General features: G+C 45.1%; 18 non-coding genes across 18 annotated transcripts; all 18 read right to left on the bottom strand.

Moving 5' to 3' along the window:
* Positions 1–757: 757 nt before the first annotated feature.
* Positions 758–948, bottom strand: LOC141216123 (U2 spliceosomal RNA). The gene has a single exon (XR_012285166.1). It is a non-coding gene; the product is annotated as a U2 spliceosomal RNA (small nuclear RNA).
* A 1121-nt stretch (positions 949–2069) lies between these two features.
* On the bottom strand, positions 2070–2260 carry LOC141216122 (U2 spliceosomal RNA). The gene has a single exon (XR_012285165.1). It is a non-coding gene; the product is annotated as a U2 spliceosomal RNA (small nuclear RNA).
* A 1120-nt stretch (positions 2261–3380) lies between these two features.
* Positions 3381–3571, bottom strand: LOC141216121 (U2 spliceosomal RNA). The gene has a single exon (XR_012285164.1). It is a non-coding gene; the product is annotated as a U2 spliceosomal RNA (small nuclear RNA).
* A 1120-nt stretch (positions 3572–4691) lies between these two features.
* Positions 4692–4882, bottom strand: LOC141216338 (U2 spliceosomal RNA). The gene has a single exon (XR_012285374.1). It is a non-coding gene; the product is annotated as a U2 spliceosomal RNA (small nuclear RNA).
* A 1122-nt stretch (positions 4883–6004) lies between these two features.
* Positions 6005–6195, bottom strand: LOC141216120 (U2 spliceosomal RNA). Its single transcript, XR_012285163.1, has one exon. It is a non-coding gene; the product is annotated as a U2 spliceosomal RNA (small nuclear RNA).
* A 1120-nt stretch (positions 6196–7315) lies between these two features.
* LOC141216119 (U2 spliceosomal RNA) lies at positions 7316–7506 on the bottom strand. The gene has a single exon (XR_012285162.1). It is a non-coding gene; the product is annotated as a U2 spliceosomal RNA (small nuclear RNA).
* A 1120-nt stretch (positions 7507–8626) lies between these two features.
* On the bottom strand, positions 8627–8817 carry LOC141216337 (U2 spliceosomal RNA). The gene has a single exon (XR_012285373.1). It is a non-coding gene; the product is annotated as a U2 spliceosomal RNA (small nuclear RNA).
* Positions 8818–9939: 1122 nt separating this feature from the next.
* On the bottom strand, positions 9940–10130 carry LOC141216118 (U2 spliceosomal RNA). Its single transcript, XR_012285161.1, has one exon. It is a non-coding gene; the product is annotated as a U2 spliceosomal RNA (small nuclear RNA).
* Positions 10131–11251: 1121 nt separating this feature from the next.
* Positions 11252–11442, bottom strand: LOC141216117 (U2 spliceosomal RNA). The gene has a single exon (XR_012285160.1). It is a non-coding gene; the product is annotated as a U2 spliceosomal RNA (small nuclear RNA).
* A 1126-nt stretch (positions 11443–12568) lies between these two features.
* Positions 12569–12759, bottom strand: LOC141216115 (U2 spliceosomal RNA). The gene has a single exon (XR_012285158.1). It is a non-coding gene; the product is annotated as a U2 spliceosomal RNA (small nuclear RNA).
* A 1121-nt stretch (positions 12760–13880) lies between these two features.
* LOC141216114 (U2 spliceosomal RNA) lies at positions 13881–14071 on the bottom strand. Its single transcript, XR_012285157.1, has one exon. It is a non-coding gene; the product is annotated as a U2 spliceosomal RNA (small nuclear RNA).
* A 1120-nt stretch (positions 14072–15191) lies between these two features.
* Positions 15192–15382, bottom strand: LOC141216113 (U2 spliceosomal RNA). The gene has a single exon (XR_012285156.1). It is a non-coding gene; the product is annotated as a U2 spliceosomal RNA (small nuclear RNA).
* Positions 15383–16505: 1123 nt separating this feature from the next.
* LOC141216618 (U2 spliceosomal RNA) lies at positions 16506–16695 on the bottom strand. The gene has a single exon (XR_012285644.1). It is a non-coding gene; the product is annotated as a U2 spliceosomal RNA (small nuclear RNA).
* Positions 16696–17815: 1120 nt separating this feature from the next.
* LOC141216112 (U2 spliceosomal RNA) lies at positions 17816–18006 on the bottom strand. The gene has a single exon (XR_012285155.1). It is a non-coding gene; the product is annotated as a U2 spliceosomal RNA (small nuclear RNA).
* Positions 18007–19130: 1124 nt separating this feature from the next.
* Positions 19131–19321, bottom strand: LOC141216383 (U2 spliceosomal RNA). The gene has a single exon (XR_012285418.1). It is a non-coding gene; the product is annotated as a U2 spliceosomal RNA (small nuclear RNA).
* Positions 19322–20441: 1120 nt separating this feature from the next.
* LOC141216111 (U2 spliceosomal RNA) lies at positions 20442–20632 on the bottom strand. Its single transcript, XR_012285154.1, has one exon. It is a non-coding gene; the product is annotated as a U2 spliceosomal RNA (small nuclear RNA).
* A 1122-nt stretch (positions 20633–21754) lies between these two features.
* On the bottom strand, positions 21755–21945 carry LOC141216110 (U2 spliceosomal RNA). Its single transcript, XR_012285153.1, has one exon. It is a non-coding gene; the product is annotated as a U2 spliceosomal RNA (small nuclear RNA).
* A 1114-nt stretch (positions 21946–23059) lies between these two features.
* On the bottom strand, positions 23060–23250 carry LOC141216404 (U2 spliceosomal RNA). The gene has a single exon (XR_012285439.1). It is a non-coding gene; the product is annotated as a U2 spliceosomal RNA (small nuclear RNA).
* Between the last annotated feature and the right edge of the window lie 795 nt (positions 23251–24045).

The following is a 24045-nucleotide window of genomic DNA, read 5'->3' as shown; positions in this document are numbered from 1 at the left end:
GGTGGCTGCTGCTGTGCGCAGGTATATAAAGGCTCAGAGCCTATTATGACACGCGCAGCCAGCGTTCCATTGCCACATTCCGTCTACTGCAGGCGGGATACCTGGATGGCTGAATGTCACTGAGAAGCTCACAGAGACCGCCATAAGCAACAGTTTAAAAGAATGCCACAGACTAATCAACCAAACTTTTTAGGTTGGTTTCTCTTTTATAGTCTGCAGGCATTAAATGAAAGAAGTCAGTGTTCCAGCAGAGGGAGACAACGTTTCAGAAAAGGCATTGTAGCAAACCAAAAAAGAAATTTTAAGCGCAGCAGAGTAACCAGCTCACATACCTGTTAGCTCAGGTGAGTTTAAAAGGCTGCTGTTGATAACAAGGGCATTTGCTAAATAGATGGTGTGTGTGCAACAATATACTGAAAGGTCAATTATATTGTGCAGCTTATCTCACCACCTGTAGTTATTTAGGTGAAAGCTCCAAAATGCTTGCCTAATATGTCTGTTTATCCAAAAGGAAGTATAGAGGGAGAGCTAGATAGATAGCATTGCATTACATTACATTACATGGCAATGCAATGCACAGTTGCTGAAGTTGAACCAAAATGAGCTTGTCATCTGGCTTCTGCAACTTTTAACATGAAAAATCCAATGAGGAGAAGAAAAGCAAAGCCAAAGAGTCCATCCCAAAATCCGACAAACAAGCAAAATGAACAAAAAGCATTGAATTCAATTCTTTCTGATTTTAGAAACTGCATTAAAGAAGGGGTGCACCGGTCCTGGAGATACTGCAATACCAGGTCAATGCGTGGAGTGGACAGAGCAAGCTCTTTTTCCATCTCCCTGTTCTAAAAATCCATTTAATATATGGTCCCCAGATAGGGGACGTATCAGATATTAAACTGATAAGAACAGATACTACACTTGATCTTAGCCAAAAGGCCGAGAAGCGATAACCAGAATTGGTTTCCGACTACGGTGCCACCCAAGGATTCTGAAAAGTCCATTTGTGGAGATGGCCACCTGGATTCCCGTTAAGAAGACATGCTGTCAACCTCTAGATCCCTCACATGCCTGCACTTTTCGGCTTGCTGCTGCTGCAATCCACGCGTTTTAGATCTGCATAACTCCACCTCTTTTAGCACAGTACCCTCAACCCCCGGCTGTTCCCACCCGCCTCAACACCGTTGGAAGGGAGCAGAACCAATTAACGCGGGGGGGGTGGTGGAACGAGCAGCTGTCTACCCATAGCAGGAGGGTTGCTGATTAATTACCTCTCCTGCTGCTGCTGCTGCTGGCTGTCCAGCAGCAGACTGAAGGTGGCTGCTGCTGTGCGCAGGTATATAAAGGCTCAGAGCCTATTATGACACGCGCAGCCAGCGTTCCATTGCCACATTCCGTCTACTGCAGGCGGGATACCTGGATGGCTGAATGTCACTGAGAAGCTCACAGAGACCGCCATAAGCAACAGTTTAAAAGAATGCCACAGACTAATCAACCAAACTTTTTGGGTTGGTTTCTCTTTTATAGTCTGCAGGCATTAAATGAAAGAAGTCAGTGTTCCAGCAGAGGGAGACAACGTTTCAGAAAAGGCATTGTAGCAAACCAAAAAAGAAATTTTAAGCGCAGCAGAGTAACCAGCTCACATACCTGTTAGCTCAGGTGAGTTTAAAAGGCTGCTGTTGATAACAAGGGCATTTGCTAAATAGATGGTGTGTGTGCAACAATATACTGAAAGGTCAATTATATTGTGCAGCTTATCTCACCACCTGTAGTTATTTAGGTGAAAGCTCCAAAATGCTTGCCTAATATGTCTGTTTATCCAAAAGGAAGTATAGAGGGAGAGCTAGATAGATAGCATTGCATTACATTACATTACATGGCAATGCAATGCACAGTTGCTGAAGTTGAACCAAAATGAGCTTGTCATCTGGCTTCTGCAACTTTTAACATGAAAAATCCAATGAGGAGAAGAAAAGCAAAGCCAAAGAGTCCATCCCAAAATCCGACAAACAAGCAAAATGAACAAAAAACATTGAATTCAATTCTTTCTGATTTTAGAAACTGCATTAAAGAAGGGGTGCACCGGTCCTGGAGATACTGCAATACCAGGTCAATGCGTGGAGTGGACAGAGCAAGCTCTTTTTCCATCTCCCTGTTCTAAAAATCCATTTAATATATGGTCCCCAGATAGGGGACGTATCAGATATTAAACTGATAAGAACAGATACTACACTTGATCTTAGCCAAAAGGCCGAGAAGCGATAACCAGAATTGGTTTCCGACTACGGTGCCACCCAAGGATTCTGAAAAGTCCATTTGTGGAGATGGCCACCTGGACTCCCGTTAAGAAGACATGCTGTCAACCTCTAGATCCCTCACATGCCTGCACTTTTCGGCTTGCTGCTGCTGCAATCCACGCGTTTTAGATCTGCATAACTCCACCTCTTTTAGCACAGTACCCTCAACCCCCGGCTGTTCCCACCCGCCTCAACACCGTTGGAAGGGAGGAGAACCAATTAAGGCGGGGGGGGGGTGGAACGAGCAGCTGTCTACCCTTAGCAGGAGGGTTGCTGATTAATTACCTCTCCTGCTGCTGCTGCTGCTGGCTGTCCAGCAGCAGACTGAAGGTGGCTGCTGCTGTGCGCAGGTATATAAAGGCTCAGAGCCTATTATGACACGCGCAGCCAGCGTTCCATTGCCACATTCCGTCTACTGCAGGCGGGATACCTGGATGGCTGAATGTCACTGAGAAGCTCACAGAGACCGCCATAAGCAACAGTTTAAAAGAATGCCACAGACTAATCAACCAAACTTTTTGGGTTGGTTTCTCTTTTATAGTCTGCAGGCATTAAATGAAAGAAGTCAGTGTTCCAGCAGAGGGAGACAACGTTTCAGAAAAGGCATTGTAGCAAACCAAAAAAGAAATTTTAAGCGCAGCAGAGTAACCAGCTCACATACCTGTTAGCTCAGGTGAGTTTAAAAGGCTGCTGTTGATAACAAGGGCATTTGCTAAATAGATGGTGTGTGTGCAACAATATACTGAAAGGTCAATTATATTGTGCAGCTTATCTCACCACCTGTAGTTATTTAGGTGAAAGCTCCAAAATGCTTGCCTAATATGTCTGTTTATCCAAAAGGAAGTATAGAGGGAGAGCTAGATAGATAGCATTGCATTACATTACATTACATGGCAATGCAATGCACAGTTGCTGAAGTTGAACCAAAATGAGCTTGTCATCTGGCTTCTGCAACTTTTAACATGAAAAATCCAATGAGGAGAAGAAAAGCAAAGCCAAAGAGTCCATCCCAAAATCCGACAAACAAGCAAAATGAACAAAAAGCATTGAATTCAATTCTTTCTGATTTTAGAAACTGCATTAAAGAAGGGGTGCACCGGTCCTGGAGATACTGCAATACCAGGTCAATGCGTGGAGTGGACAGAGCAAGCTCTTTTTCCATCTCCCTGTTCTAAAAATCCATTTAATATATGGTCCCCAGATAGGGGACGTATCAGATATTAAACTGATAAGAACAGATACTACACTTGATCTTAGCCAAAAGGCCGAGAAGCGATAACCAGAATTGGTTTCCGACTACGGTGCCACCCAAGGATTCTGAAAAGTCCATTTGTGGAGATGGCCACCTGGACTCCCGTTAAGAAGACATGCTGTCAACCTCTAGATCCCTCACATGCCTGCACTTTTCGGCTTGCTGCTGCTGCAATCCACGCATTTTAGATCTGCATAACTCCACCTCTTTTAGCACAGTACCCTCAACCCCCGGCTGTTCCCACCCGCCTCAACACCGTTGGAAGGGAGGAGAACCAATTAAGGCGGGGGGGGGGTGGAACGAGCAGCTGTCTACCCTTAGCAGGAGGGTTGCTGATTAATTACCTGTCCTGCTGCTGCTGCTGCTGGCTGTCCAGCAGCAGACTGAAGGTGGCTGCTGCTGTGCGCAGGTATATAAAGGCTCAGAGCCTATTATGACACGCGCAGCCAGCGTTCCATTGCCACATTCCGTCTACTGCAGGCGGGATACCTGGATGGCTGAATGTCACTGAGAAGCTCACAGAGACCGCCATAAGCAACAGTTTAAAAGAATGCCACAGACTAATCAACCAAACTTTTTGGGTTGGTTTCTCTTTTATAGTCTGCAGGCATTAAATGAAAGAAGTCAGTGTTCCAGCAGAGGGAGACAACGTTTCAGAAAAGGCATTGTAGCAAACCAAAAAAGAAATTTTAAGCGCAGCAGAGTAACCAGCTCACATACCTGTTAGCTCAGGTGAGTTTAAAAGGCTGCTGTTGATAACAAGGGCATTTGCTAAACAGATGGTGTGTGTGCAACAATATACTGAAAGGTCAATTATATTGTGCAGCTTATCTCACCACCTGTAGTTATTTAGGTGAAAGCTCCAAAATGCTTGCCTAATATGTCTGTTTATCCAAAAGGAAGTATAGAGGGAGAGCTAGATAGATAGCATTGCATTACATTACATTACATGGCAATGCAATGCACAGTTGCTGAAGTTGAACCAAAATGAGCTTGTCATCTGGCTTCTGCAACTTTTAACATGAAAAATCCAATGAGGAGAAGAAAAGCAAAGCCAAAGAGTCCATCCCAAAATCCGACAAACAAGCAAAATGAACAAAAAGCATTGAATTCAATTCTTTCTGATTTTAGAAACTGCATTAAAGAAGGGGTGCACCGGTCCTGGAGATACTGCAATACCAGGTCAATGCGTGGAGTGGACAGAGCAAGCTCTTTTTCCATCTCCCTGTTCTAAAAATCCATTTAATATATGGTCCCCAGATAGGGGACGTATCAGCTATTAAACTGATAAGAACAGATACTACACTTGATCTTAGCCAAAAGGCCGAGAAGCGATAACCAGAATTGGTTTCCGACTACGGTGCCACCCAAGGATTCTGAAAAGTCCATTTGTGGAGATGGCCACCTGGACTCCCGTTAAGAAGACATGCTGTCAACCTCTAGATCCCTCACATGCCTGCACTTTTCGGCTTGCTGCTGCTGCAATCCACGCGTTTTAGATCTGCATAACTCCACCTCTTTTAGCACAGTACCCTCAACCCCCGGCTGTTCCCACCCGCCTCAACACCGTTGGAAGGGAGGAGAACCAATTAAGGCGGGGGGGTGGGGTGGAACGAGCAGCTGTCTACCCTTAGCAGGAGGGTTGCTGATTAATTACCTCTCCTGCTGCTGCTGCTGCTGGCTGTCCAGCAGCAGACTGAAGGTGGCTGCTGCTGTGCGCAGGTATATAAAGGCTCAGAGCCTATTATGACACGCGCAGCCAGCGTTCCATTGCCACATTCCGTCTACTGCAGGCGGGATACCTGGATGGCTGAATGTCACTGAGAAGCTCACAGAGACCGCCATAAGCAACAGTTTAAAAGAATGCCACAGACTAATCAACCAAACTTTTTGGGTTGGTTTCTCTTTTATAGTCTGCAGGCATTAAATGAAAGAAGTCAGTGTTCCAGCAGAGGGAGACAACGTTTCAGAAAAGGCATTGTAGCAAACCAAAAAAGAAATTTTAAGCGCAGCAGAGTAACCAGCTCACATACCTGTTAGCTCAGGTGAGTTTAAAAGGCTGCTGTTGATAACAAGGGCATTTGCTAAATAGATGGTGTGTGTGCAACAATATACTGAAAGGTCAATTATATTGTGCAGCTTATCTCACCACCTGTAGTTATTTAGGTGAAAGCTCCAAAATGCTTGCCTAATATGTCTGTTTATCCAAAAGGAAGTATAGAGGGAGAGCTAGATAGATAGCATTGCATTACATTACATTACATGGCAATGCAATGCACAGTTGCTGAAGTTGAACCAAAATGAGCTTGTCATCTGGCTTCTGCAACTTTTAACATGAAAAATCCAATGAGGAGAAGAAAAGCAAAGCCAAAGAGTCCATCCCAAAATCCGACAAACAAGCAAAATGAACAAAAAACATTGAATTCAATTCTTTCTGATTTTAGAAACTGCATTAAAGAAGGGGTGCACCGGTCCTGGAGATACTGCAATACCAGGTCAATGCGTGGAGTGGACAGAGCAAGCTCTTTTTCCATCTCCCTGTTCTAAAAATCCATTTAATATATGGTCCCCAGATAGGGGACGTATCAGATATTAAACTGATAAGAACAGATACTACACTTGATCTTAGCCAAAAGGCCGAGAAGCGATAACCAGAATTGGTTTCCGACTACGGTGCCACCCAAGGATTCTGAAAAGTCCATTTGTGGAGATGGCCACCTGGACTCCCGTTAAGAAGACATGCTGTCAACCTCTAGATCCCTCACATGCCTGCACTTTTCGGCTTGCTGCTGCTGCAATCCACGCGTTTTAGATCTGCATAACTCCACCTCTTTTAGCACAGTACCCTCAACCCCCGGCTGTTCCCACCCGCCTCAACACCGTTGGAAGGGAGGAGAACCAATTAAGGCGGGGGGGGGGTGGAACGAGCAGCTGTCTACCCTTAGCAGGAGGGTTGCTGATTAATTACCTCTCCTGCTGCTGCTGCTGCTGGCTGTCCAGCAGCAGACTGAAGGTGGCTGCTGCTGTGCGCAGGTATATAAAGGCTCAGAGCCTATTATGACACGCGCAGCCAGCGTTCCATTGCCACATTCCGTCTACTGCAGGCGGGATACCTGGATGGCTGAATGTCACTGAGAAGCTCACAGAGACCGCCATAAGCAACAGTTTAAAAGAATGCCACAGACTAATCAACCAAACTTTTTGGGTTGGTTTCTCTTTTATAGTCTGCAGGCATTAAATGAAAGAAGTCAGTGTTCCAGCAGAGGGAGACAACGTTTCAGAAAAGGCATTGTAGCAAACCAAAAAAGAAATTTTAAGCGCAGCAGAGTAACCAGCTCACATACCTGTTAGCTCAGGTGAGTTTAAAAGGCTGCTGTTGATAACAAGGGCATTTGCTAAATAGATGGTGTGTGTGCAACAATATACTGAAAGGTCAATTATATTGTGCAGCTTATCTCACCACCTGTAGTTATTTAGGTGAAAGCTCCAAAATGCTTGCCTAATATGTCTGTTTATCCAAAAGGAAGTATAGAGGGAGAGCTAGATAGATAGCATTGCATTACATTACATTACATGGCAATGCAATGCACAGTTGCTGAAGTTGAACCAAAATGAGCTTGTCATCTGGCTTCTGCAACTTTTAACATGAAAAATCCAATGAGGAGAAGAAAAGCAAAGCCAAAGAGTCCATCCCAAAATCCGACAAACAAGCAAAATGAACAAAAAGCATTGAATTCAATTCTTTCTGATTTTAGAAACTGCATTAAAGAAGGGGTGCACCGGTCCTGGAGATACTGCAATACCAGGTCAATGCGTGGAGTGGACAGAGCAAGCTCTTTTTCCATCTCCCTGTTCTAAAAATCCATTTAATATATGGTCCCCAGATAGGGGACGTATCAGATATTAAACTGATAAGAACAGATACTACACTTGATCTTAGCCAAAAGGCCGAGAAGCGATAACCAGAATTGGTTTCCGACTACGGTGCCACCCAAGGATTCTGAAAAGTCCATTTGTGGAGATGGCCACCTGGACTCCCGTTAAGAAGACATGCTGTCAACCTCTAGATCCCTCACATGCCTGCACTTTTCGGCTTGCTGCTGCTGCAATCCACGCATTTTAGATCTGCATAACTCCACCTCTTTTAGCACAGTACCCTCAACCCCCGGCTGTTCCCACCCGCCTCAACACCGTTGGAAGGGAGGAGAACCAATTAAGGCGGGGGGGGGGTGGAACGAGCAGCTGTCTACCCTTAGCAGGAGGGTTGCTGATTAATTACCTGTCCTGCTGCTGCTGCTGCTGGCTGTCCAGCAGCAGACTGAAGGTGGCTGCTGCTGTGCGCAGGTATATAAAGGCTCAGAGCCTATTATGACACGCGCAGCCAGCGTTCCATTGCCACATTCCGTCTACTGCAGGCGGGATACCTGGATGGCTGAATGTCACTGAGAAGCTCACAGAGACCGCCATAAGCAACAGTTTAAAAGAATGCCACAGACTAATCAACCAAACTTTTTGGGTTGGTTTCTCTTTTATAGTCTGCAGGCATTAAATGAAAGAAGTCAGTGTTCCAGCAGAGGGAGACAACGTTTCAGAAAAGGCATTGTAGCAAACCAAAAAAGAAATTTTAAGCGCAGCAGAGTAACCAGCTCACATACCTGTTAGCTCAGGTGAGTTTAAAAGGCTGCTGTTGATAACAAGGGCATTTGCTAAACAGATGGTGTGTGTGCAACAATATACTGAAAGGTCAATTATATTGTGCAGCTTATCTCACCACCTGTAGTTATTTAGGTGAAAGCTCCAAAATGCTTGCCTAATATGTCTGTTTATCCAAAAGGAAGTATAGAGGGAGAGCTAGATAGATAGCATTGCATTACATTACATTACATGGCAATGCAATGCACAGTTGCTGAAGTTGAACCAAAATGAGCTTGTCATCTGGCTTCTGCAACTTTTAACATGAAAAATCCAATGAGGAGAAGAAAAGCAAAGCCAAAGAGTCCATCCCAAAATCCGACAAACAAGCAAAATGAACAAAAAGCATTGAATTCAATTCTTTCTGATTTTAGAAACTGCATTAAAGAAGGGGTGCACCGGTCCTGGAGATACTGCAATACCAGGTCAATGCGTGGAGTGGACAGAGCAAGCTCTTTTTCCATCTCCCTGTTCTAAAAATCCATTTAATATATGGTCCCCAGATAGGGGACGTATCAGCTATTAAACTGATAAGAACAGATACTACACTTGATCTTAGCCAAAAGGCCGAGAAGCGATAACCAGAATTGGTTTCCGACTACGGTGCCACCCAAGGATTCTGAAAAGTCCATTTGTGGAGATGGCCACCTGGACTCCCGTTAAGAAGACATGCTGTCAACCTCTAGATCCCTCACATGCCTGCACTTTTCGGCTTGCTGCTGCTGCAATCCACGCGTTTTAGATCTGCATAACTCCACCTCTTTTAGCACAGTACCCTCAACCCCCGGCTGTTCCCACCCGCCTCAACACCGTTGGAAGGGAGGAGAACCAATTAAGGCGGGGGGGTGGGGTGGAACGAGCAGCTGTCTACCCTTAGCAGGAGGGTTGCTGATTAATTACCTCTCCTGCTGCTGCTGCTGCTGGCTGTCCAGCAGCAGACTGAAGGTGGCTGCTGCTGTGCGCAGGTATATAAAGGCTCAGAGCCTATTATGACACGCGCAGCCAGCGTTCCATTGCCACATTCCGTCTACTGCAGGCGGGATACCTGGATGGCTGAATGTCACTGAGAAGCTCACAGAGACCGCCATAAGCAACAGTTTAAAAGAATGCCACAGACTAATCAACCAAACTTTTTAGGTTGGTTTCTCTTTTATAGTCTGCAGGCATTAAATGAAAGAAGTCAGTGTTCCAGCAGAGGGAGACAACGTTTCAGAAAAGGCATTGTAGCAAACCAAAAAAGAAATTTTAAGCGCAGCAGAGTAACCAGCTCACATACCTGTTAGCTCAGGTGAGTTTAAAAGGCTGCTGTTGATAACAAGGGCATTTGCTAAATAGATGGTGTGTGTGCAACAATATACTGAAAGGTCAATTATATTGTGCAGCTTATCTCACCACCTGTAGTTATTTAGGTGAAAGCTCCAAAATGCTTGCCTAATATGTCTGTTTATCCAAAAGGAAGTATAGAGGGAGAGCTAGATAGATAGCATTGCATTACATTACATTACATGGCAATGCAATGCACAGTTGCTGAAGTTGAACCAAAATGAGCTTGTCATCTGGCTTCTGCAACTTTTAACATGAAAAATCCAATGAGGAGAAGAAAAGCAAAGCCAAAGAGTCCATCCCAAAATCCGACAAACAAGCAAAATGAACAAAAAGCATTGAATTCAATTCTTTCTGATTTTAGAAACTGCATTAAAGAAGGGGTGCACCGGTCCTGGAGATACTGCAATACCAGGTCAATGCGTGGAGTGGACAGAGCAAGCTCTTTTTCCATCTCCCTGTTCTAAAAATCCATTTAATATATGGTCCCCAGATAGGGGACGTATCAGATATTAAACTGATAAGAACAGATACTACACTTGATCTTAGCCAAAAGGCCGAGAAGCGATAACCAGAATTGGTTTCCGACTACGGTGCCACCCAAGGATTCTGAAAAGTCCATTTGTGGAGATGGCCACCTGGACTCCCGTTAAGAAGACATGCTGTCAACCTCTAGATCCCTCACATGCCTGCACTTTTCGGCTTGCTGCTGCTGCAATCCACGCGTTTTAGATCTGCATAACTCCACCTCTTTTAGCACAGTACCCTCAACCCCCGGCTGTTCCCACCCGCCTCAACACCGTTGGAAGGGAGCAGAACCAATTAACGCGGGGGGGGTGGTGGAACGAGCAGCTGTCTACCCATAGCAGGAGGGTTGCTGATTAATTACCTCTCCTGCTGCTGCTGCTGCTGGCTGTCCAGCAGCAGACTGAAGGTGGCTGCTGCTGTGCGCAGGTATATAAAGGCTCAGAGGCTATTATGACACGCGCAGCCAGCGTTCCATTGCCACATTCCGTCTACTGCAGGCGGGATACCTGGATGGCTGAATGTCACTGAGAAGCTCACAGAGACCGCCATAAGCAACAGTTTAAAAGAATGCCACAGACTAATCAACCAAACTTTTTGGGTTGGTTTCTCTTTTATAGTCTGCAGGCATTAAATGAAAGAAGTCAGTGTTCCAGCAGAGGGAGACAACGTTTCAGAAAAGGCATTGTAGCAAACCAAAAAAGAAATTTTAAGCGCAGCAGAGTAACCAGCTCACATACCTGTTAGCTCAGGTGAGTTTAAAAGGCTGCTGTTGATAACAAGGGCATTTGCTAAATAGATGGTGTGTGTGCAACAATATACTGAAAGGTCAATTATATTGTGCAGCTTATCTCACCACCTGTAGTTATTTAGGTGAAAGCTCCAAAATGCTTGCCTAATATGTCTGTTTATCCAAAAGGAAGTATAGAGGGAGAGCTAGATAGATAGCATTGCATTACATTACATTACATGGCAATGCAATGCACAGTTGCTGAAGTTGAACCAAAATGAGCTTGTCATCTGGCTTCTGCAACTTTTAACATGAAAAATCCAATGAGGAGAAGAAAAGCAAAGCCAAAGAGTCCATCCCAAAATCCGACAAACAAGCAAAATGAACAAAAAACATTGAATTCAATTCTTTCTGATTTTAGAAACTGCATTAAAGAAGGGGTGCACCGGTCCTGGAGATACTGCAATACCAGGTCAATGCGTGGAGTGGACAGAGCAAGCTCTTTTTCCATCTCCCTGTTCTAAAAATCCATTTAATATATGGTCCCCAGATAGGGGACGTATCAGATATTAAACTGATAAGAACAGATACTACACTTGATCTTAGCCAAAAGGCCGAGAAGCGATAACCAGAATTGGTTTCCGACTACGGTGCCACCCAAGGATTCTGAAAAGTCCATTTGTGGAGATGGCCACCTGGACTCCCGTTAAGAAGACATGCTGTCAACCTCTAGATCCCTCACATGCCTGCACTTTTCGGCTTGCTGCTGCTGCAATCCACGCGTTTTAGATCTGCATAACTCCACCTCTTTTAGCACAGTACCCTCAACCCCCGGCTGTTCCCACCCGCCTCAACACCGTTGGAAGGGAGGAGAACCAATTAAGGCGGGGGGGGGGGGGGGGTGGAACGAGCAGCTGTCTACCCTTAGCAGGAGGGTTGCTGATTAATTACCTCTCCTGCTGCTGCTGCTGCTCTCTGTCCAGCAGCAGACTGAAGGTGGCTGCTGCTGTGCGCAGGTATATAAATGCTCAGAGCCTATTATGACACGCGCTGCCAGCGTTCCATTGCCACATTCCGTCTACTGCAGGCGGGATACCTGGATGGCTGAATGTCACTGAGAAGCTCACAGAGACCGCCATAAGCAACAGTTTAAAAGAATGCCACAGACTAATCAACCAAACTTTTTGGGTTGGTTTCTCTTTTATAGTCTGCAGGCATTAAATGAAAGAAGTCAGTGTTCCAGCAGAGGGAGACAACGTTTCAGAAAAGGCATTGTAGCAAACCAAAAAAGAAATTTTAAGCGCAGCAGAGTAACCAGCTCACATACCTGTTAGCTCAGGTGAGTTTAAAAGGCTGCTGTTGATAACAAGGGCATTTGCTAAATAGATGGTGTGTGTGCAACAATATACTGAAAGGTCAATTATATTGTGCAGCTTATCTCACCACCTGTAGTTATTTAGGTGAAAGCTCCAAAATGCTTGCCTAATATGTCTGTTTATCCAAAAGGAAGTATAGAGGGAGAGCTAGATAGATAGCATTGCATTACATTACATTACATGGCAATGCAATGCACAGTTGCTGAAGTTGAACCAAAATGAGCTTGTCATCTGGCTTCTGCAACTTTTAACATGAAAAATCCAATGAGGAGAAGAAAAGCAAAGCCAAAGAGTCCATCCCAAAATCCGACAAACAAGCAAAATGAACAAAAAGCATTGAATTCAATTCTTTCTGATTTTAGAAACTGCATTAAAGAAGGGGTGCACCGGTCCTGGAGATACTGCAATACCAGGTCAATGCGTGGAGTGGACAGAGCAAGCTCTTTTTCCATCTCCCTGTTCTAAAAATCCATTTAATATATGGTCCCCAGATAGGGGACGTATCAGATATTAAACTGATAAGAACAGATACTACACTTGATCTTAGCCAAAAGGCCGAGAAGCGATAACCAGAATTGGTTTCCGACTACGGTGCCACCCAAGGATTCTGAAAAGTCCATTTGTGGAGATGGCCACCTGGACTCCCGTTAAGAAGACATGCTGTCAACCTCTAGATCCCTCACATGCCTGCACTTTTCGGCTTGCTGCTGCTGCAATCCACGCGTTTTAGATCTGCATAACTCCACCTCTTTTAGCACAGTACCCTCAACCCCCGGCTGTTCCCACCCGCCTCAACACCGTTGGAAGGGAGGAGAACCAATTAAGGCGGGGGGGGGGGTGGAACGAGCAGCTGTCTACCCTTAGCAGGAGGGTTGCTGATTAATTACCTCTCCTGCTGCTGCTGCTGCTGGCTGTCCAGCAGCAGACTGAAGGTGGCTGCTGCTGTGCGCAGGTATATAAAGGCTCAGAGCCTATTATGACACGCGCAGCCAGCGTTCCATTGCCACATTCCGTCTACTGCAGGCGGGATACCTGGATGGCTGAATGTCACTGAGAAGCTCACAGAGACCGCCATAAGCAACAGTTTAAAAGAATGCCACAGACTAATCAACCAAACTTTTTGGGTTGGTTTCTCTTTTATAGTCTGCAGGCATTAAATGAAAGAAGTCAGTGTTCCAGCAGAGGGAGACAACGTTTCAGAAAAGGCATTGTAGCAAACCAAAAAAGAAATTTTAAGCGCAGCAGAGTAACCAGCTCACATACCTGTTAGCTCAGGTGAGTTTAAAAGGCTGCTGTTGATAACAAGGGCATTTGCTAAATAGATGGTGTGTGTGCAACAATATACTGAAAGGTCAATTATATTGTGCAGCTTATCTCACCACCTGTAGTTATTTAGGTGAAAGCTCCAAAATGCTTGCCTAATATGTCTGTTTATCCAAAAGGAAGTATAGAGGGAGAGCTAGATAGATAGTATTGCATTACATTACATTACATGGCAATGCAATGCACAGTTGCTGAAGTTGAACCAAAATGAGCTTGTCATCTGGCTTCTGCAACTTTTAACATGAAAAATCCAATGAGGAGAAGAAAAGCAAAGCCAAAGAGTCCATCCCAAAATCCGACAAACAAGCAAAATGAACAAAAAGCATTGAATTCAATTCTTTCTGATTTTAGAAACTGCATTAAAGAAGGGGTGCACCGGTCCTGGAGATACTGCAATACCAGGTCAATGCGTGGAGTGGACAGAGCAAGCTCTTTTTCCATCTCCCTGTTCTAAAAATCCATTTAATATATGGTCCCCAGATAGGGGACGTATCAGATATTAAACTGATAAGAACAGATACTACACTTGATCTTAGCCAAAAGGCCGAGAAGCGATAACCAGAATTGGTTTCCGACTACGGTGCCACCCAAGGATTCTGAAAAGTCCATTTGTGGAGATGGCCACCTGGACTCCCGTTAAGAAGACATGCTGTCAACCTCTAGATCCCTCACATGCCTGCACTTTTCGGCTTGCTGCTGCTGCAATCCACGCGTTTTAGATCTGCATAACTCCACCTCTTTTAGCACAGTACCCTCAACCCCCGGCTGTTCCCACCCGCCTCAACACCGTTGGAAGGGAGGAGAACCAATTAAGGCGGGGGGGGGGTGGAACGAGCAGCTGTCTACCCTTAGCAGGAGGGTTGCTGATTAATTACCTCTCCTGCTGCTGCTGCTGCTGGCTGTCCAGCAGCAGACTGAAGGTGGCTGCTGCTGTGCGCAGGTATATAAAGGCTCAGAGCCTATTATGACACGCGCAGCAAGCGTTCCATTGCCACATTCCGTCTACTGCAGGCGGGATACCTGGATGGCTGAATGTCACTGAGAAGCTCACAGAGACCGCCATAAGCAACAGTTTAAAAGAATGCCACAGACTAATCAACCAAACTTTTTGGGTTGGTTTCTCTTTTATAGTCTGCAGGCATTAAATGAAAGAAGTCAGTGTTCCAGCAGAGGGAGACAACGTTTCAGAAAAGGCATTGTAGCAAACCAAAAAAGAAATTTTAAGCGCAGCAGAGTAACCAGCTCACATACCTGTTAGCTCAGGTGAGTTTAAAAGGCTGCTGTTGATAACAAGGGCATTTGCTAAATAGATGGTGTGTGTGCAACAATATACTGAAAGGTCTATTATATTGTGCAGCTTATCTCACCACCTGTAGTTATTTAGGTGAAAGCTCCAAAATGCTTGCCTAATATGTCTGTTTATCCAAAAGGAAGTATAGAGGGAGAGCTAGATAGATAGCATTGCATTACATTACATTACATGGCAATGCAATGCACAGTTGCTGAAGTTGAACCAAAATGAGCTTGTCATCTGGCTTCTGCAACTTTTAACATGAAAAATCCAATGAGGAGAAGAAAAGCAAAGCCAAAGAGTCCATCCCAAAATCCGACAAACAAGCAAAATGAACAAAAAGCATTGAATTCAATTCTTTCTGATTTTAGAAACTGCATTAAAGAAGGGGTGCACCGGTCCTGGAGATACTGCAATACCAGGTCAATGCGTGGAGTGGACAGAGCAAGCTCTTTTTCCATCTCCCTGTTCTAAAAATCCATTTAATATATGGTCCCCAGATAGGGGACGTATCAGATATTAAACTGATAAGAACAGATACTACACTTGATCTTAGCCAAAAGGCCGAGAAGCGATAACCAGAATTGGTTTCCGACTACGGTGCCACCCAAGGATTCTGAAAAGTCCATTTGTGGAGATGGCCACCTGGACTCCCGTTAAGAAGACATGCTGTCAACCTCTAGATCCCTCACATGCCTGCACTTTTCGGCTTGCTGCTGCTGCAATCCACGCGTTTTAGATCTGCATAACTCCACCTCTTTTAGCACAGTACCCTCAACCCCCGGCTGTTCCCACCCGCCTCAACACCGTTGGAAGGGAGGAGAGCCAATTAAGGCGGGGGGGGGGGGGTGGAACGAGCAGCTGTCTACCCTTAGCAGGAGGGTTGCTGATTAATTACCTCTCCTGCTGCTGCTGCTGCTGGCTGTCCAGCAGCAGACTGAAGGTGGCTGCTGCTGTGCGCAGGTTTATAAAGGCTCAGAGCCTATTATGACACGCGCAGCCAGCGTTCCATTGCCACATTCCGTCTACTGCAGGCGGGATACCTGGATGGCTGAATGTCACTGAGAAGCTCACAGAGACCGCCATAAGCAACAGTTTAAAAGAATGCCACAGACTAATCAACCAAACTTTTTGGGTTGGTTTCTCTTTTATAGTCTGCAGGCATTAAATGAAAGAAGTCAGTGTTCCAGCAGAGGGAGACAACGTTTCAGAAAAGGCATTGTAGCAAACCAAAAAAGAAATTTTAAGCGCAGCAGAGTAACCAGCTCACATACCTGTTAGCTCAGGTGAGTTTAAAAGGCTGCTGTTGATAACAAGGGCATTTGCTAAATAGATGGTGTGTGTGCAACAATATACTGAAAGGTCAATTATATTGTGCAGCTTATCTCACCACCTGTAGTTATTTAGGTGAAAGCTCCAAAATGCTTGCCTAATATGTCTGTTTATCCAAAAGGAAGTATAGAGGGAGAGCTAGATAGATAGCATTGCATTACATTACATTACATGGCAATGCAATGCACAGTTGCTGAAGTTGAACCAAAATGAGCTTGTCATCTGGCTTCTGCAACTTTTAACATGAAAAATCCAATGAGGAGAAGAAAAGCAAAGCCAAAGAGTCCATCCCAAAATCCGACAAACAAGCAAAATGAACAAAAAGCATTGAATTCAATTCTTTCTGATTTTAGAAACTGCATTAAAGAAGGGGTGCACTGGTCCTGGAGATACTGCAATACCAGGTCAATGCGTGGAGTGGACAGAGCAAGCTTTTTTCCATCTCCCTGTTCTAAAAATCCATTTAATATATGGTCCCCAGATAGGGGACGTATCAGATATTAAACTGATAAGAACAGATACTACACTTGATCTTAGCCAAAAGGCCGAGAAGCGATAACCAGAATTGGTTTCCGACTACGGTGCCACCCAAGGATTCTGAAAAGTCCATTTGTGGAGATGGCCACCTGGACTCCCGTTAAGAAGACATGCTGTCAACCTCTAGATCCCTCACATGCCTGCACTTTTCGGCTTGCTGCTGCTGCAATCCACGCGTTTTAGATCTGCATAACTCCACCTCTTTTAGCACAGTACCCTCAACCCCCGGCTGTTCCCACCCGCCTCAACACCGTTGGAAGGGAGGAGAACCAATTAAGGCGGGGGGGGGGTGGAACGAGCAGCTGTCTACCCTTAGCAGGAGGGTTGCTGATTAATTACCTCTCCTGCTGCTGCTGCTGCTGGCTGTCCAGCAGCAGACTGAAGGTGGCTGCTGCTGTGCGCAGGTATATAAAGGCTCAGAGCCTATTATGACACGCGCAGCCAGCGTTCCATTGCCACATTCCGTCTACTGCAGGCGGGATACCTGGATGGCTGAATGTCACTGAGAAGCTCACAGAGACCGCCATAAGCAACAGTTTAAAAGAATGCCACAGACTAATCAACCAAACTTTTTGGGTTGGTTTCTCTTTTATAGTCTGCAGGCATTAAATGAAAGAAGTCAGTGTTCCAGCAGAGGGAGACAACGTTTCAGAAAAGGCATTGTAGCAAACCAAAAAAGAAATTTTAAGCGCAGCAGAGTAACCAGCTCACATACCTGTTAGCTCAGGTGAGTTTAAAAGGCTGCTGTTGATAACAAGGGCATTTGCTAAATAGATGGTGTGTGTGCAACAATATACTGAAAGGTCAATTATATTGTGCAGCTTATCTCACCACCTGTAGTTATTTAGGTGAAAGCTCCAAAATGCTTGCCTAATATGTCTGTTTATCCAAAAGGAAGTATAGAGGGAGAGCTAGATAGATAGCATTGCATTACATTACATTACATGGCAATGCAATGCACAGTTGCTGAAGTTGAACCAAAATGAGCTTGTCATCTGGCTTCTGCAACTTTTAACATGAAAAATCCAATTAGGAGAAGAAAAGCAAAGCCAAAGAGTCCATCCCAAAATCCGACAAACAAGCAAAATGAACAAAAAGCATTGAATTCAATTCTTTCTGATTTTAGAAACTGCATTAAAGAAGGGGTGCACCGGTCCTGGAGATACTGCAATACCAGGTCAATGCGTGGAGTGGACAGAGCAAGCTCTTTTTCCATCTCCCTGTTCTAAAAATCCATTTAATATATGGTCCCCAGATAGGGGACGTATCAGATATTAAACTGATAAGAACAGATACTACACTTGATCTTAGCCAAAAGGCCGAGAAGCGATAACCAGAATTGGTTTCCGACTACGGTGCCACCCAAGGATTCTGAAAAGTCCATTTGTGGAGATGGCCACCTGGACTCCCGTTAAGAAGACATGCTGTCAACCTCTAGATCCCTCACATGCCTGCAGTTTTCGGCTTGCTGCTGCTGCAATCCACGCGTTTTAGATCTGCATAACTCCACCTCTTTTAGCACAGTACCCTCAACCCCCGGCTGTTCCCACCCGCCTCAACACCGTTGGAAGGGAGGAGAACCAATTAAGGCGGGGGGGGGGGGGGTGGAACGAGCAGCTGTCTACCCTTAGCAGGAGGGTTGCTGATTAATTACCTCTCCTGCTGCTGCTGCTGCTGGCTGTCCAGCAGCAGACTGAAGGTGGCTGCTGCTGTGCGCAGGTATATAAAGGCTCAGAGCCTATTATGACACGCGCAGCCAGCGTTCCATTGCCACATTCCGTCTACTGCAGGCGGGATACCTGGATGGCTGAATGTCACTGAGAAGCTCACAGAGACCGCCATAAGCAACAGTTTAAAAGAATGCCACAGACTAATCAACCAAACTTTTTGGGTTGGTTTCTCTTTTATAGTCTGCAGGCATTAAATGAAAGAAGTCAGTGTTCCAGCAGAGGGAGACAACGTTTCAGAAAAGGCATTGTAGCAAACCAAAAAAGAAATTTTAAGCGCAGCAGAGTAACCAGCTCACATACCTGTTAGCTCAGGTGAGTTTAAAAGGCTGCTGTTGATAACAAGGGCATTTGCTAAATAGATGGTGTGTGTGCAACAATATACTGAAAGGTCAATTATATTGTGCAGCTTATCTCACCACCTGTAGTTATTTAGGTGAAAGCTCCAAAATGCTTGCCTAATATGTCTGTTTATCCAAAAGGAAGTATAGAGGGAGAGCTAGATAGATAGCATTGCATTACATTACATTACATGGCAATGCAATGCACAGTTGCTGAAGTTGAACCAAAATGAGCTTGTCATCTGGCTTCTGCAACTTTTAACATGAAAAATCCAATGAGGAGAAGAAAAGCAAAGCCAAAGAGTCCATCCCAAAATCCGACAAACAAGCAAAATGAACAAAAAGCATTGAATTCAATTCTTTCTGATTTTAGAAACTGCATTAAAGAAGGGGTGCACCGGTCCTGGAGATACTGCAATACCAGGTCAATGCGTGGAGCGGACAGAGCAAGCTCTTTTTCCATCTCCCTGTTCTAAAAATCCATTTAATATATGGTCCCCAGATAGGGGACGTATCAGATATTAAACTGATAAGAACAGATACTACACTTGATCTTAGCCAAAAGGCCGAGAAGCGATAACCAGAATTGGTTTCCGACTACGGTGCCACCCAAGGATTCTGAAAAGTCCATTTGTGGAGATGGCCACCTGGACTCCCGTTAAGAAGACATGCTGTCAACCTCTAGATCCCTCACATGCCTGCACTTTTCGGCTTGCTGCTGCTGCAATCCACGCGTTTTAGATCTGCATAACTCCACCTCTTTTAGCACAGTACCCTCAACCCCCGGCTGTTCCCACCCGCCTCAACACCGTTGGAAGGGAGGAGAACCAATTAAGGCGGGGGGGGGGTGGAACGAGCAGCTGTCTACCCTTAGCAGGAGGGTTGCTGATTAATTACTTCTCCTGCTGCTGCTGCTGCTGGCTGTCCAGCAGCAGACTGAAGGTGGCTGCTGCTGTGCGCAGGTATATAAAGGCTCAGAGCCTATTATGACACGCGCAGCCAGCGTTCCATTGCCACATTCCGTCTACTGCAGGCGGGATACCTGGATGGCTGAATGTCACTGAGAAGCTCACAGAGACCGCCATAAGCAACAGTTTAAAAGAATGCCACAGACTAATCAACCAAACTTTTTGGGTTGGTTTCTCTTTTATAGTCTGCAGGCATTAAATGAAAGAAGTCAGTGTTCCAGCAGAGGGAGACAACGTTTCAGAAAAGGCATTGTAGCAAACCAAAAAAGAAATTTTAAGCGCAGCAGAGTAACCAGCTCACATACCTGTTAGCTCAGGTGAGTTTAAAAGGCTGCTGTTGATAACAAGGGCATTTGCTAAATAGATGGCGTGTGTGCAACAATATACTGAAAGGTCAATTATATTGTGCAGCTTATCTCACCACCTGTAGTTATTTAGGTGAAAGCTCCAAAATGCTTGCCTAATATGTCTGTTTATCCAAAAGGAAGTATAGAGGGAGAGCTAGATAGATAGCATTGCATTACATTACATTACATGGCAATGCAATGCACAGTTGCTGAAGTTGAACCAAAATGAGCTTGTCATCTGGCTTCTGCAACTTTTAACATGAAAAATCCAATGAGGAGAAGAAAAGCAAAGCCAAAGAGTCCATCCCAAAATCCGACAAACAAGCAAAATGAACAAAAAGCATTGAATTCAATTCTTTCTGATTTTAGAAACTGCATTAAAGAAGGGGTGCACCGGTCCTGGAGATACTGCAATACCAGGTCAATGCGTGGAGTGGACAGAGCAAGCTCTTTTTCCATCTCCCTGTTCTAAAAATCCATTTAATATATGGTCCCCAGATAGGGGACGTATCAGATATTAAACTGATAAGAACAGATACTACACTTGATCTTAGCCAAAAGGCCGAGAAGCGATAACCAGAATTGGTTTCCGACTACGGTGGCACCCAAGGATTCTGAAAAGTCCATTTGTGGAGATGGCCACCTGGACTCCCGTTAAGAAGACATGCTGTCAACCTCTAGATCCCTCACATGCCTGCACTTTTCGGCTTGCTGCTGCTGCAATCCACGCGTTTTAGATCTGCATAACTCCACCTCTTTTAGCACAGTACCCTCAACCCCCGGCTGTTCCCACCCGCCTCAACACCGTTGGAAGGGAGGAGAACCAATTAAGGCGGGGGGGGGGGGTGGAACGAGCAGCTGTCTACCCTTAGCAGGAGGGTTGCTGATTAATTACCTCTCCTGCTGCTGCTGCTGCTGGCTGTCCAGCAGCAGACTGAAGGTGGCTGCTGCTGTGCGCAGGTATATAAAGGCTCAGAGCCTATTATGACACGCGCAGCCAGCGTTCCATTGCCACATTCCGTCTACTGCAGGCGGGATACCTGGATGGCTGAATGTCACTGAGAAGCTCACAGAGACCGCCATAAGCAACAGTTTAAAAGAATGCCACAGACTAATCAACCAAACTTTTTGGGTTGGTTTCTCTTTTATAGTCTGCAGGCATTAAATGAAAGAAGTCAGTGTTCCAGCAGAGGGAGACAACGTTTCAGAAAAGGCATTGTAGCAAACCAAAAAAGAAATTTTAAGCGCAGCAGAGTAACCAGCTCACATACCTGTTAGCTCAGGTGAGTTTAAAAGGCTGCTGTTGATAACAAGGGCATTTGCTAAATAGATGGTGTGTGTGCAACAATATACTGAAAGGTCAATTATATTGTGCAGCTTATCTCACCACCTGTAGTTATTTAGGTGAAAGCTCCAAAATGCTTGCCTAATATGTCTGTTTATCCAAAAGGAAGTATAGAGGGAGAGCTAGATAGATAGCATTGCATTACATTACATTACATGGCAATGCAATGCACAGTTGCTGAAGTTGAACCAAAATGAGCTTGTCATCTGGCTTCTGCAACTTTTAACATGAAAAATCCAATGAGGAGAAGAAAAGCAAAGCCAAAGAGTCCATCCCAAAATCCGACAAACAAGCAAAATGAACAAAAAGCATTGAATTCAATTCTTTCTGATTTTAGAAACTGCATTAAAGAAGGGGTGCACCGGTCCTGGAGATACTGCAATACCAGGTCAATGCGTGGAGTGGACAGAGCAAGCTCTTTTTCCATCTCCCTGTTCTAAAAATCCATTTAATATATGGTCCCCAGATAGGGGACGTATCAGATATTAAACTGATAAGAACAGATACTACACTTGATCTTAGCCAAAAGGCCGAGAAGCGATAACCAGAATTGGTTTCCGACTACGGTGCCACCCAAGGATTCTGAAAAGTCCATTTGTGGAGATGGCCACCTGGACTCCCGTTGAGAAGACATGCTGTCAACCTCTAGATCCCTCACATGCCTGCACTTTTCGGCTTGCTGCTGCTGCAATCCACGCGTTTTAGATCTGCATAACTCCACCTCTTTTAGCACAGTACCCTCAACCCCCGGCTGTTCCCACCCGCCTCAACACCGTTGGAAGGGAGGAGAACCAATTAAGGCGGGGGGGGGGTGGAACGAGCAGCTGTCTACCCTTAGCAGGAGGGTTGCTGATTAATTACCTCTCCTGCTGCTGCTGGCTGTCCAGCAGCAGACTGAAGGTGGCTGCTGCTGTGCGCAGGTATATAAAGGCTCAGAGCCTATTATGACACGCGCAGCCAGCGTTCCATTGCCACATTCCGTCTACTGCAGGCGGGATACCTGGATGGCTGAATGTCACTGAGAAGCTCACAGAGACCGCCATAAGCAACAGTTTAAAAGAATGCCACAGACTAATCAACCAAACTTTTTGGGTTGGTTTCTCTTTTATAGTCTGCAGGCATTAAATGAAAGAAGTCAGTGTTCCAGCAGAGGGAGACAACGTTTCAGAAAAGGCATTGTAGCAAACCAAAAAAGAAATTTTAAGCGCAGCAGAGTAACCAGCTCACATACCTGTTAGCTCAGGTGAGTTTAAAAGGCTGCTGTTGATAACAAGGGCATTTGCTAAATAGATGGTGTGTGTGCAACAATATACTGAAAGGTCAATTATATTGTGCAGCTTATCTCACCACCTGTAGTTATTTAGGTGAAAGCTCCAAAATGCTTGCCTAATATGTATGTTTATCCAAAAGGAAGTATAGAGGGAGAGCTAGATAGATAGCATTGCATTACATTACATTACATGGCAATGCAATGCACAGTTGCTGAAGTTGAACCAAAATGAGCTTGTCATCTGGCTTCTGCAACTTTTAACATGAAAAATCCAATGAGGAGAAGAAAAGCAAAGCCAAAGATTCCATCCCAAAATCCGACAAACAAGCAAAATGAACAAAAAGCATTGAATTCAATTCTTTCTGATTTTAGAAACTGCATTAAAGAAGGGGTGCACCGGTCCTGGAGATACTGCAATACCAGGTCAATGCGTGGAGTGAACAGAGCAAGCTCTTTTTCCATCTCCCTGTTCTAAAAATCCATTTAATATATGGTCCCCAGATAGGGGACGTATCAGATATTAAACTGATAAGAACAGATACTACACTTGATCTTAGCCAAAAGGCCGAGAAGCGATAACCAGAATTGGTTTCCGACTACGGTGCCACCCAAGGATTCTGAAAAGTCCATTTGTGGAGATGGCCACCTGGACTCCCGTTAAGAAGACATGCTGTCAACCTCTAGATCCCTCACATGCCTGCACTTTTCGGCTTGCTGCTGCTGCAATCCACGCGTTTTAGATCTGCATAACTCCACCTCTTTTAGCACAGTACCCTCAACCCCCGGCTGTTCCCACCCGCCTCAACACCGTTGGAAGGGAGGAGAACCAATTAAGGCGGGGGGGGGGGGGTGGAACGAGCAGCTGTCTACCCTTAGCAGGAGGGTTGCTGATTAATTACCTCTCCTGCTGCTGCTGCTGCTGGCTGTCCAGCAGCAGACAGAAGGTGGCTGCTGCTGTGCGCAGGTATATAAAGGCTCAGAGCCTATTATGACACGCGCAGCCAGCGTTCCATTGCCACATTCCGTCTACTGCAGGCGGGATACCTGGATGGCTGAATGTCACTGAGAAGCTCACAGAGACCGCCATAAGCAACAGTTTAAAAGAATGCCACAGACTAATCAACCAAACTTTTTGGGTTGGTTTCTCTTTTATAGTCTGCAGGCATTAAATGAAAGAAGTCAGTGTTCCAGCAGAGGGAGACAACGTTTCAGAAAAGGCATTGTAGCAAACCAAAAAAGAAATTTTAAGCGCAGCAGAGTAACCAGCTCACATACCTGTTAGCTCAGGTGAGTTTAAAAGGCTGCTGTTGATAACAAGGGCATTTGCTAAATAGATGGTGTGTGTGCAACAATATACTGAAAGGTCAATTAT

Source organism: Phyllobates terribilis, unplaced genomic scaffold (assembly GCF_046119375.1).
Source record: "Phyllobates terribilis strain yellow unplaced genomic scaffold, ASM4611937v1 Scaffold_236__1_contigs__length_3049075, whole genome shotgun sequence".
NCBI classification, from domain to species: Eukaryota; Metazoa; Chordata; class Amphibia; order Anura; family Dendrobatidae; genus Phyllobates; species Phyllobates terribilis.
The sequence above is the reverse complement of the archived record's forward strand: the minus strand, read 5'-3'. Positions and strand labels throughout refer to the sequence as shown.